Source organism: Zootoca vivipara, chromosome 2 (genome assembly GCF_965207765.1).
Source record: "Zootoca vivipara chromosome 2, rZooViv2.hap1.1, whole genome shotgun sequence".
In the NCBI taxonomy this organism is placed as follows: Eukaryota; Metazoa; Chordata; class Lepidosauria; order Squamata; family Lacertidae; genus Zootoca; species Zootoca vivipara.
The window spans coordinates 117777951-117790672 of NC_142584.1; positions in this window are offsets into that span (position 1 = coordinate 117777951).

Consider the following 12722-nt stretch of genomic DNA (forward strand, 5'->3'; position numbering starts at 1 on the left):
TTTTTTAAAATGAAACAAAATTTGGGGGAAATTGTGTGACCAGAGGCCTGGCTTTCTTTTTCTTTTAGCTAGTGATTGAAACTCCACAATTTAAAGCCTTTGAAAAGCACAGCAGCTGGAGACAGCCGTAGTCCTGAATCCCAGTTTCTGGGATTCATGGGTGGAGAGAGTTGTTCTTGCATCCAGGTCCTGCGTTTGGGCTTCCCATTAAAGGGATACCTTACCTCCCATTAACATCATACTTTTAAAATGCTATTGGAAAGTTGGAAGGGACCCCAAGGAATCTCAACTAAAACATCCATGACAGAACGCTTTACTTCAGACTCCTTTACTTCAAATTGCTTTAAACAAATGGGCAGGAATCAATGTAGGCTTATATTGTTTCTCCTAGAGGACATAGGACCTTACTACTGGACTTTAAAAATGAAAGCTGCTTCTTCTTTTTTCTTCTTTGCTGATCACTCGTAGCCGAGTAAGATTGTCTTCAAAAACACGGTTTTGCTGCCACATAACCCCGGACAACACCGTTATTGGCCCCAACAACATCCAACATACCATCTCAGGACTATTTAATCGCTCATCTTCTAACATTGTGTATGCCATCAAATGCCAACAGTGCCCTTCAGCTCTCTATATTGGACAAACAGGCCAAACCCTACGCCAAAGGATAAATGGACATAAATCTGACATCGGGAATCACAAGACAGAGAAAACAGTAGGACAACATTTCAATCTCCCAGGACATTCTGTACAAGATCTCAAAGTAGCTGTCTTATTACAAAAGAATTTCAGAAATAGATTGGAAAGAGAAGTTGCTTTATACATGATAAAGCTCTCTCTAGCCATCTCACCCCTTGCTTTTTCCTGCAAGACCAATTGCAGTCGTTAACAGTCAACAGCTATCAGTCAGTCAATCACCCACTCCCACCACAAGGAGGGAGTAATACCCCTCCCCACCCTCTCACTAAGCACCTGGTGACTTCTGTTTCAGTGTATGTAAGGAAGTGTGCATGCACACGAAAGCTCATACCAATGACAAACTTAGTAGGTCTCTAAGGTGCTGCTGGAAGGAATTTTTTAATTTTGTTATGGTTTAAACAGTGGGTCTGAAAGTGACTGTGGAGGCCAATTCTGGATCCACACGTCCTTCCACAGTAGGGACATAGGCTTCCGGGCAGAAATTGATCATGATGATCAACGTCCGGGCTGGAGTTGATCATGATGATCAGTTTGGTGTGCCAAACTGCCTTCCTCTTAGCACATTTTCCCCTTTCGTCCTGAGTTTGAGCGTCCAGGGCACCTTTGGTAAAGGCTGCTCTCCAATTGGAGCGCTCAAAGGCCAGTGTTGCCCAGTTGCCAGTGTTTATACTATATTTTTAAAGATTTGCCTTGAGACGCTCTTTAAACCTATTTTGTTGACCGCCAGCATTACGCTTTCCATTTTTAAGTTTGGAATAGAGTAGTTGTTTTGGAAGACGATCATCAGGCATCTGCATAACATGACCAGTTCAACAAGGCTTGGCAGGGGGTTGGACTGGATGGCCCTTGTGGTCCCTTCCAACTCTATGATTCTATGATGTTGAAGAATCCTTGCTTTGACAATGGCGATCTTTGCTTCTTCCAGTACACTAGCATTAATTCACCTATCTTCCCAAGTGATGTGTAAAAATTACTGGGGACACAATTGATGGAACCTTTCGAGGAGTTGGAGATGGTGTTTATAAGTGATCCATGTTTTGCAGGCATACAGTAACACCGGTGGTACAATAGCTTTGTAAACAAGCATTTTTGGTTTCCCTGCGAATGTCCCGATCCTCAAACACTCTGCACTTCAATCGGGAGAAAGCCGTACTCGTAGAGCTCGGGCGATGCTGGATTTTGCTCAAATTTGCCACCTTGGACAATGACCCCATTGTTCCACTCATAGAATCATAGAGTTGGAAGAGACCACAAGGGCCATCCAGTCCAACCCCCTGCCAAACACCATCAAAGCATTCCTGACAGATGGCTGACAAGCCTCTGCTTAAAGACCTCCAAAGAAGGAGACTCCACCACACTCCTTGGTAGCAAATTCCACTGCCGAACAGCTCTTACTGTCAGTAAGTTCTTCCTAATGTTTAGGTGGAATCTTCTTTCTTGCAGTTTGAATCCATTGCTCCGTGTCCGCTTCTCTGGAGCAGCAGAAAACAACCTTTCTCCCTCCTCTATATGACATCCTTTTATATATTTGAACATGGCTATCATATCACCCCTTAACCTTCTCTTCTCCAGGCTAAACATACCCAGTTCCCTAAGCCGTTCCTCGTAAGGCATCGTTTCCAGGCCTTTGACCATTTTGGTTGCCCTCTTCTGGACACGTTCCAGCTTGTCAGTATCCTTCTTGAACTGTGGTGCCCAGAACTGGACACAGTACTCCGGGTGAGGTCTGACCAGAGCAGAATACAGTGGTACTATTACTTCCCTTGATCTAGATGCTATACTCCTATTGATGCAGCCCAGAATTGCATTGGCTTTTTTAGCTGCTGCATCACACTGTTGACTCATGTCAAGTTTGTGGTCTACCAAGACTCCTAGATCTTTTTCACATGTACTGCTCTCAAGCCAGGTATCTCCCATCCTGTATTTGTGCCTTTCATTTTTTATTTTATTTTTTTGCCCAAATGTAGTACTTTAAATTTCTCCTTGTTAAAATTCATCTTGTTTGCTTTGGCCCAGTTGTCTAACCTGTTAAGGTCATTTTGAAGTGTGATCCTGTCCTCTGGGGTATTAGCCACCCTTCCCAATTTGGTGTCATCTGCAACTCTGTTGCATGATTCTGGCCTACCCAATCCCCTTTGTTGAATTCATCTTATCATTACATAAATAAAACCTTTTGAAGACCTATTTGAAATTCATCTTCCTCCTGTTCTTGCAATTTACTGTTTATATGTGTTAATGACAGACACAAAGCTGATAAGGTTGATCAGAAGCATGGATTTCAACCCAAAATGGGACAAAGTTGGCATTTTTCAATGTCATCCCATTTGGTGATGGAGATGCAGAAACAAGTAAGAAAGAGGCAGATCCTGTTATTGTTAAGGATGCTAGTGTTAGTACAGAGTAACACTGACACAGATTATCAAAAAGCAAAAACAAAAGTTGCAATTTCAGTATAAATTGCAATTTCAGCTGAATGGGGGGGCACCTGAAGCATCGTTTTGTTGAGCCATTTCCATTGCTTTTATTTGCTCATTGCAAATGGCTGAAAGTCTGTAAATATTGTTAATCAACATGATTTGCAATGGGGTTGAATAATTTCAATTTCAACTGTATATACATACATATAGGTTGTATAGGTTTTGCCAGCCTTGGCTTCCTTCCTCTCCCCACCCAACCCCTTTTACGTTTGCAAAGAAAGCCCATTAAGTCAGGCAATTGCCCAGAGCTTTCCCCATTGTTAAGAAGATAAAGGTGAGGCTCAAGTCTTGTTGGCATCCAGACCCCCAGGGGTCAAGTTAGTGGTGGATCTGGAGGACAATGTCCTTTCAAATTAATTGGATTAATTCACTTCCACAGCTACACCCTCATAGCTTTTGCAAACCGAGATGTCTTAGTCAGGAGTTTAGTCAGGAGTGTATCTGGGATGATAAATACTGGTAATAACTGAGATTCTTTCCACCCTCTGCAAGGCATGGTTTGTTTGAAGTTTCAACCCTCCGGGTGTTATTGGGCTACAGGTCATAAGAACATTATTTTATTCTTCTTGTAAACCACTTTGTCATGCTTTGTGTCCAACAACCGGCATATAAATTTTGAGAAATGAATCATTTTGCCATTTCTGGAGCTTATAGACTGTAGAACAGTGATGGGCAACCTTTTGAGCTTGGTGTGTCAAAATTCGCCAAAAAACTGCGCATAACTCAGGTAGTGTGTCACTTCAAGAAAAAAACACCATAGTTTCACAATATTTATAGTTCAAATAACAATATATAAATATATAAACATATATAAATGTATTTAATAAACCATAAACTAATTATTTAACTTATTTTTTAAAAAAAATATTTAAAAAGGGGGGAAAATAAGGCAAAACCCAGAGGTCTTTCCCAGTGGGACTCTGGGCTCAGGCCTTCCTCCAACGGGTCTGCCACTGGGGAGGTGGACTCGGGTTCGGTCTGTGCCTCCTTATGGCCCTCTTCAGCCCACCTCTCCCCTCACTCCCACTCTCAAGGAGGAGGTTTAAAATGCATTGGGGTTGAACCCCTCTTCCCCTTGCATTTTGTTTTGTTTTGTGTTTTTTTAGCGCCCACCGTGGTCTCTTGCTTCAGTCTCCCAGATTTTTAACAGCTTCCCGGCTTTGTTCCACCCAGCCTTCTACCACAGTATTTTAATTATTATTATTATTTTAAAGACAAAGGGGGGTGGGGAAGGGGGAGGGGAAGGGCTCCCCTCTCAAAAACAGTCAGACAAGCAGGTTTCATAGAATCGTAGAATCATAGAGTTGGAAGAGACCACAAGGGCCATCCAGTCCAACCCCCTGCCGAGCAGGAAACACCACCAAAGCATTCTTGACATATGCCTGTCAAGCCTAATGTTTAGGTGGAATATTCTTTCTTGCAGTTTGAATCCATTGCTCCGTGTCCGCTTCTCTGGAGCAGCAGAAAACAACCTTTCTCCCTCCTCTATAAGACATCCTTTTATATATTTGAACATGGCTATCATATCACCCCTTAACCTTCTCTTCTCCAGGCTAAACATACCCAGCTCCCTAAGCCGTTCCTCATATGGCATTGTTTCCAGGCCTTTGACCATTTTGGTTGCCCACTTCTGGACACGTTCCAGCTTGTCAGTATCCTTCTTGAACTGTGGTGCCCAGAACCGGACACATTACGCCAGGTGAGGTCTGACCAGAGCAGAATACAGTGGTACTATTAATTCCCTTGATCTAGATGCTATACTCCTATTGATGCAGCCCAGAATTGCATTGGCTTTTTTAGCTGCTGCATCACACTGCTGACTCATGTCAAGTCTGTGGTCTACCAAGACTCATCCTTTTCACATGTACTGCTCTCAAGCCAGGTGTCCCCCATCCTGTATTTGTGCCTTTCATATTTTTTGTCCAAGTGTAGTACTTTACATTTCTCCTTGTTAAAATTCATCTTGTTTGCTTTGGCCCAGTTGTCTAACCTGTTAAGGTCATTTTGAAGTGTGATCCTGTCCTCTGGGGTATTAGCCACCCCTCCCAATTTGGTGTCATCTGCAAACTTGCTCAGGATGCCCTCAAGCCCAATCCTTTCAAGCCCAAGACAGACCCAGTCTTATTCAACATCTTTATCAATGATGTTCAATTTAAAGGCAGGCCAACCAGCAGTCAAACAACTATGACAAAAGTGGGAGTGGGGGGGGTGAGAAGTGGGGTAGTTGAGGATGATAAGAAGGAGATGAGTAAAGGGGAGGATTTGGTGTATAAAATGAAGGGGTGGAGTCTATGTATTAAAAGTGGGAGATGGGGGTGATAGTAATGATGTAGAAGTGTTGATATTGGGGGAGGGGGGAAGGGAGATTTTTTTAAAAATGAAGTTAAAAAGTAAAATTAAAAATAATAATATTAATAATAATAATAAAGGTAAGAAAAATGTGGGAAGAAAAAATTTAAACGGTCAAAATGATAACTAAAGGGGGGGAGGAGACTTTATGAGTTATTTTATGCTTAGTGACAACGTCACTGTGCCTGAAGCTTCTGACTAAACATCAGCTTAGTTGGTAGAGTGCTAGACTTTTAATCTCAGGGTTTGGGGTTCAAGACCCATGTTGGGCAAAAGATTCCTACCTTGCAGGGGGTTGGACTAGATGACTCTCATGGTCCCTTCCAACTTTATAATTCTATGGTTGAAAGAGCCAGGGGGTGGTGCAGGACCTGGGTTCAAATCCTCACTCGGTCATGATGAAGCTCACTGGGTATCCCTGGGGCAGCCACTGCCTTTCAGCCTTACCTCCTTCACAGGGTTGTTGTTGGGGATTAAATGAGGAGGGTGAGATAAGCCCTACATGCCACCTTTTGCTTCTTGGAGGAAAAGGCAGGAAATAAATACAATAAGTAAATAAGTAAATAAATAAATAAATAAATACCCCCTCCCCAATGGGAAGTCTGCAAATGGTACCTGAGCCCAACAACCCTCTCCACAACTGCAATTCCAAGTAACTGATATTCACAGAATCATTGAATTGCAAGGTTGGACCCAAAGGCTCATCTCATTCAACCCCCCCCCCCCCGCAAAGCAGGAACAAGAAGCTCATTGGAAGCTAAAAGGTGAGCTAGATGAATGCAATACAGAAAAAGTACACTTTTTTTTCAATACTGTATATCTGAAAACCAGCTTTGGTCTCTGCGCAATTTGAATTATCCCGCTTTTGTCCAGACAAGGTCAACGCTCTGCGTTCTGGTTGGGTGGCGGTAGGAGAGGGGACGACGGTTTGAGATGTTGCCACGCCCCCTGCCTGACCCTACCCCACTTTCCATTCGGCAGCCACGACTATTTATACCCTCCGTTTACAAAGCTTTTGCACTTGAATTTGCAGGGTTCAGGAGAGGTCGCTGTCTTCGCTTCGTGTGCATTACTGGAAATCGTCTTCGACCAGCTTCAAGCAGCCAGCGACCCCTTGGCTACAGAGAGTAGCATCGTCTGCCTAAGTCCCTGAGGTTGGTTCTGTTTTTTAAGTTGCTATTTTTTCAAATCGCCCGCGCAGGCAAATTTAGCTTAAACCCTTCGGTTGTGCTGAGTTGAAGCTAAACTTGGCTGCGATGGCGATTTGAGAAACACAATTTCGTATTGTAAACAGGTTAACAAACTGGCAGGATTTTAAGAAGACTTGTAATTCTAGGGGCACTCTAGAAAAATTGAAGGAAAAATAAGTTTGGAGTAATAATTATAATCGGTAGGGGAAAAGATTATGGCTGAGGAACCAGGAGAGCGGGGTGGAGGGAGGTCACGGGATTCAGGGAATCTTTTGGGTGGGGGGTTGATTTATATTGTTTTAGATTATTTTTGTATTTTTTGATTTTTATTTTTGTTACTGTGTGTTTTCATTCTTGTTACATTGGTATAAAACCTAGTAAAATATTATATATATATGTTTTCACACAACATATATATACAGCTTGATTGTGTAAAACAAAGAAACAAACCTGTATCTTACAAAATTTATAAAATAGAAGTCTTTTTCAAATCGCCCGCGCAGCCGCGCAGCCTTTTTCAAAGCGCCCGCGCAGGCAAATTTAGCTGAAACCCGTCGGTTGTGCTGGGTTGAAGCTAAACTTGGCTGCGATGGCGATTTGAGAAACACAATTTCGTATTCTAAACAGGTTAACAAACTGGCAGGATTTTAAGAAGACTTGTAATTTTATGGGCACTATAGAAAAACTGAAGGAAAAATAAGTTTGGAGTAATCATTATATTCGGTAGGGGAAAAAATTATGGCTAAGAAACCAGGAGAGTGGGGTGGAGGGAAGTCACGGTATTCAGGGAATCCTTTTTGGGGGGTTGATTAATATTGTTTTAGGTTATTTTTGTATTTTTTCATTTTCGTTACTGTTTTCATTCTTGTTAGATTTGTATAAAACCTAGTAAAATATTATATAAATGTGAAGGAGAAACATAATTGCAAATAACTGCATCGGCTTGCTCTCTGGATGTTTTGAACTACGTTTCGTAATCGAAACCTCCAGAGGTCTAGCAACTTGGTGTGTGCTCCCGTGTGAGGAGGGATTTCCTCCCGGGAAAAGCGGGGGGGGGGCTGGCTCTGTTCCAATTGATGTTTAGATGGATCGATCCGACCAATAAAAATCAAATAGAGATATGGGGGGTAGAGGGAATTGGGGGGTCCAGAGTGTGGCTGGACAGAGAGGGGAGTTTTCTGAAAACTTTTGCCGGCAACCAGAAACTCTTCAATCTCTCCCCACCCCCGCCAAAAAGGGATATTTTGCAGGTTGGGGGGGTCAGGGTCGGACTGCATTGCAAGAAGGCACCGCTGGGTGTATCCAAAAAAAAGCTGTAAAAATGTGTGTTTGGAAAGCGGGGAGGTTTTGTGTTTGCGTGATGCGAAAGCCCTGGAAAAAATATTGCACGGAATCATGGGCGTAGCCAGGATTTTTGTTGCGGGTGGGGTGGCGTGGGGAGATCCTCACTTTGCTACACATTTTTATTTATTTTTATTGATTGGAGCGGGCAGCTGTCCTCCCCCGCTGCGCCCATGCATGGAATAGCAGCACATCGGGGGTTGAAAAGTAAATGCTTAGGGAAACCTCTATGTAACTACAGTCCTTCGGTCTCTCTCGCTCATGCGCGCCACCTACCGGTAGGCTCTGTTTCGCGCTCTTTGAAATCTTAAGATGTTCTGCCCTTGAACGTTAAGATGCCCCATTTGCATACCGTTGGGAGCGAAGGGAAGCTCTCTCTCCCTCTCCCCACCGCTGGCTTTAGAGCTATTTTATAGTCAACTCCCCCTCACAGTTGATCAAAGGCATGGGTCCTTCTCATATTGTGTTGCTATCCTGACTTTTAAACATGCTAGTGTCCATTTTTATTACTCCAGTTTGTATCCAACTGGTTAATAGGTTACTTAATTTCAGCAGGTCTACCCCGAGTAAACCTGCTCTAATTAAGAAACCTATGAACTTCTGTAGGGCCTACTCTGAGTAGGAGTAGCATTGGACACACCATATTTTTTACGCTAGTTGTAAATTGCTTTGGCAGAGTTTTTCATTGTGTAATTGAAGGTTATATATGTGTGTGTATGTGTACATATGTATGTATGTATATGTGTGTGTATTTATATGTGTGTGTGTGTGTGCACGCACACACACACACAACATACCTATATACACAACTTGATTGTGTAAAACAAACAAACCTCTAAGTGTCTTATAAAATTTATAAAATAAAACGTAAACATGACTGCTTAAAAATTGTTGTTGTTTAGTCGTTTAGTCATGTCCGACTCTTCGTGACCCCATGGACCATAGCACGCCAGGCACTCCTGTCTTCCACCGCCTCCTGCAGTTTGGTCAAACTCTTGTTCGTAGCTTCGAGAACACTGTCCAACCATCTCGTCCTCTGTCATCCCCTTCTCCTAGTGCCCTCCATCTTTCCCAACATCAGGGTCTTTTCCAAGGATTCTTCTCTTCTCATGAGGTGGCCAAAGTATTGGAGCCTCAGCTTCACGATCTGTCCTTCCAGGGAGCACTCAGGGCTGATTTCCTTAAGAATGGATAGGTTTGATCTTCTTGCAGTCCATGGGACTCTCAAGAGTCTCCTCCAGCACCACAATTCAAAAGCATCAATTCTTCGGCGATCAGCCTTCTTTATGGTCCAGCTCTCACTTCCATACATCATTAATGGGAAAGCCATAGCTTTAACTATACGGACCTTTGTAGGCAAGGTGATGTCTCTGCTTTTTAAGATGCTGTCTAGGTTTGTCATTGCTTTTCTCCCAAGAAGCAGGCGTCTTTTAATTTCATGACTGCTGTCACCATCTGCAGTGATCAAGGAGCCCAAGAAAGTAAAATCTTTCACTGCCTCCATTTCTTCCCCTTCTATTTGCCAGGAGGTGATGGGACCAGTGGCCATGATCTTGGTTTTTTTGATGTTGAGCTTCAGACCATATTTTGCGCTCTCCTCTTTCACCCTCATTAAAAGGTTCTTTAATTCCTCCTCACTTTCTGCCATCAAGGTTGTGTCATCTGCATATCTGAGGTTGTTGATATTTCTTCCGGCAATCTTAATTCCTGAAACGGCTTGGGATTCATCTAGTCCAGCCTTTCGCATGATGAATTCTGCATATAAGTTAAATAAGCAGGGAGACAATATACAGCCTTGTCGTACTCCTTTCCCAATTTTGAACCAATCAGTTGTTCCATATCCAGTTCTAACTGTAGCTTCTTGTCCCACATAGAGATTTCTCAGGAGACAGATGAGGTGATCAGGCACTCCCATTTCTTTAAGAACTTGCCATAGTTTGCTGTGGTCGACACAGTCAAAGGCTTTTGCATAGTCAATGAAGCAGAAGTAGACGTTTTTCTGGAACTCTCTAGCTTTCTCCATAATCCAGCGCATGTTTGCAATTTGGTCTCTGGTTCCTCTGCCCCTTTGAAATCCAGCTTGCACTTCTGGGAGTTCTCGGTCCACATACTGCCTAAGCCTGCCTTGTAGAATTTTAAGCATAACCTTGCTAGCGTGTGAAATGAGCGCAATTGTGCGGTAGTTGGAGCATTCTTTGGCACTGCCCTTCTTTGGAATTGGGATGTAGACTGATCTTCTCCAATCCTCTGGCCATTGCTCAGTTTTCCATACTTGCTGGCATATTGGGTGTAGCACCTTAACAGCATCATATTTTAAAATTTTAAATAGTTCAGCTGGAATATCATCACTTCCGCTGGCCTTGTTATTAGCAATGCTTTCTAAGGCCCATTTGACTTCACTCTCCAAGATGTCTGGCTCAAGGTCAGCAACCACACTACCTGAGGTGTACGAGACCTCCATATCTTTCTGGTATAATTCCTCTGTGTATTCTTGACACCTCTTCTTGATGTCTTCTACTTCTGTTAGGTCCTTACCACCTTTGTCCTTTATTATGGTAATCTTTGTACGAAATGTTCCTTTCATATCTCCAATTTTCTTGAACAGATCTCTGGTTTTCCCCATTCTATTGTTTTCCTCTATTTCTTTGCATTGCTCATTTAGGAAGACCCTCTTGTCTCTCCTTGCTATTTTTTGGAAATCTGCATTCAGTTTCCTGTATCTTTCCCTATCTCCCTTGCATTTTGCTTGCCTCCTCTCCTCCGCTATTTGTAAGGCCTCGTTGGACAGCCATTTTGCTTTCTTGCATTTCCTTTTCCTTGGGATGGTTTTCGTTGCTGCCTCCTGTATAATGTTACGAGCCTCCATCCATAGTTCTTCAGGCACTCTGTCCACCAAATCTAAATCCTTAAACCTGTTCCTCACTTCCACTGTGTATTCATAAGGGATTTGATTTAGATTGTATCTTACTGGCCCAGTGGTTTTTCCTACTTTCTTCAGTTTAAGCTGGAATTTTGCTATAAGAAGCTGATGATCTGAGTTACAGTCAGCTCCAGGTCTTGTTTTTGCTGACTGTATAGAGCTTCTCCATCCTTGGCTGCAGAGAATATAATCAATCTGATTTCGATGCTGCTTAAAAATAGTTAAAAGCAAATATTTGAAAACATTCAGAAGATTAAAAATCCAGGGCAGTTAAGTAAGAGAGGAAACATTTCTACATGTCTGGATACGCTTGCCTAAACAAAAATGTTTTAAGTGGGTGCTGAAAAGAGTGCAGTAAAGATGCCTGCTTGATGTCAATAGGCAGGCAGTTCCAAAGTTTAGAGGTTGCCACACACTGCATCAATTTAGCCTCTCTTTTTGATCACCCCATTTAAATTGTTCTATGTATATTTTTGGGAGGGGCCATTGGTCAGTCTCACCCAGGGGTGCAGTTGTCTGGGGTTGCAAGGGGTGAGTGGGTGGTAGCAGGGTCCCTAAGACAGCATCCTAGGAACCCCAGCACCCCAAATTGACTTCTGCCTCACCACTGCAAAATGCTGGTGCTATTTGCCTTCTTAATAGCTAAATACATTAGGTACTTCTACGCAGCTTCAGGAAGCTTTGCAATGATCATCACTGAGGGAAATGCAAAACATGCTCTGGAGCTTCATTAACTACAAACCCTGAAATTTGGGGCCCCCTCCAAACTGGTGCCAAAGTTTTGCAATCCTGTTGCACTGCCCCTGAACCGCTTAACTGACTTGCCCCTGGGTCATAGTAATACATCAAACTGGGATCCCTAGAACAGGCATAGGCAAACTCAGCCCTCCAGATGTTTTGGGACTCCAATTCCCATCATCCCTGACCACTGGTTCTGCTAGCTAGGGATCACAGGAGTTGTAGACCAAAAACATCTGGAGGGCCGAGTTTGCCTATGCCTGCCCTAGAATTTGCAATTCAATAGTTTCAAGTAAGGAGTTGCTGTATTTCGAAAGTCCTTTTCATTGATATTTTTCGAACAGATGAAAGCCTTCTGTCATCTAACTAACACAGGCATCTGGGAGGGGCTTCACACATTTGCCAGAATGACATAGTCCCCTGTGTGACCCATGTTTTATGTGTCAATGGCCTTTCAGGTGATCTCCTGGACATGGGGAACGTGCCTGTCTTATATTTTTGTACTTGCTTAAACCCATGTCTGGAACTCCAAGCATTGATTAAACTTCTGTTCCAACAAACGCTGGGCACAGGAATTCATGGGAGCCAAACGCATAACAAAATGTTCAATGCATACAAGGTTATCCATACAAATTACTGAGAGGCAGTATCGCTGAGAGGCCCGTATCCTTTGGGGTGCTTATTCATTAACTCTTGCACCACCCGCTTTCCTGGAAGCGCTAGGCTGCCAAGCTGTAAGGAAGTCTCAAACCGGTGTGTTGAGAGCCTCCATAATATTAAATATATTTTAAATATATAAATTAAGTATAAATGTAAAAAAAAACTTTTGAATATTTTACAGGGACAATAAGCACTTGGTGAAAGCTATAGGGGTGGGGTTGTCACTCACAGTCATTATGAATAAGCAGCAAAAAAGAGTCTTTGGGGGTTTAAAAAACAGGTTTTTTTATGTCATAAACCTTTATCAGCCAGTGCCTGCTTCATATTTATATGTCTCTGTGGGAATAT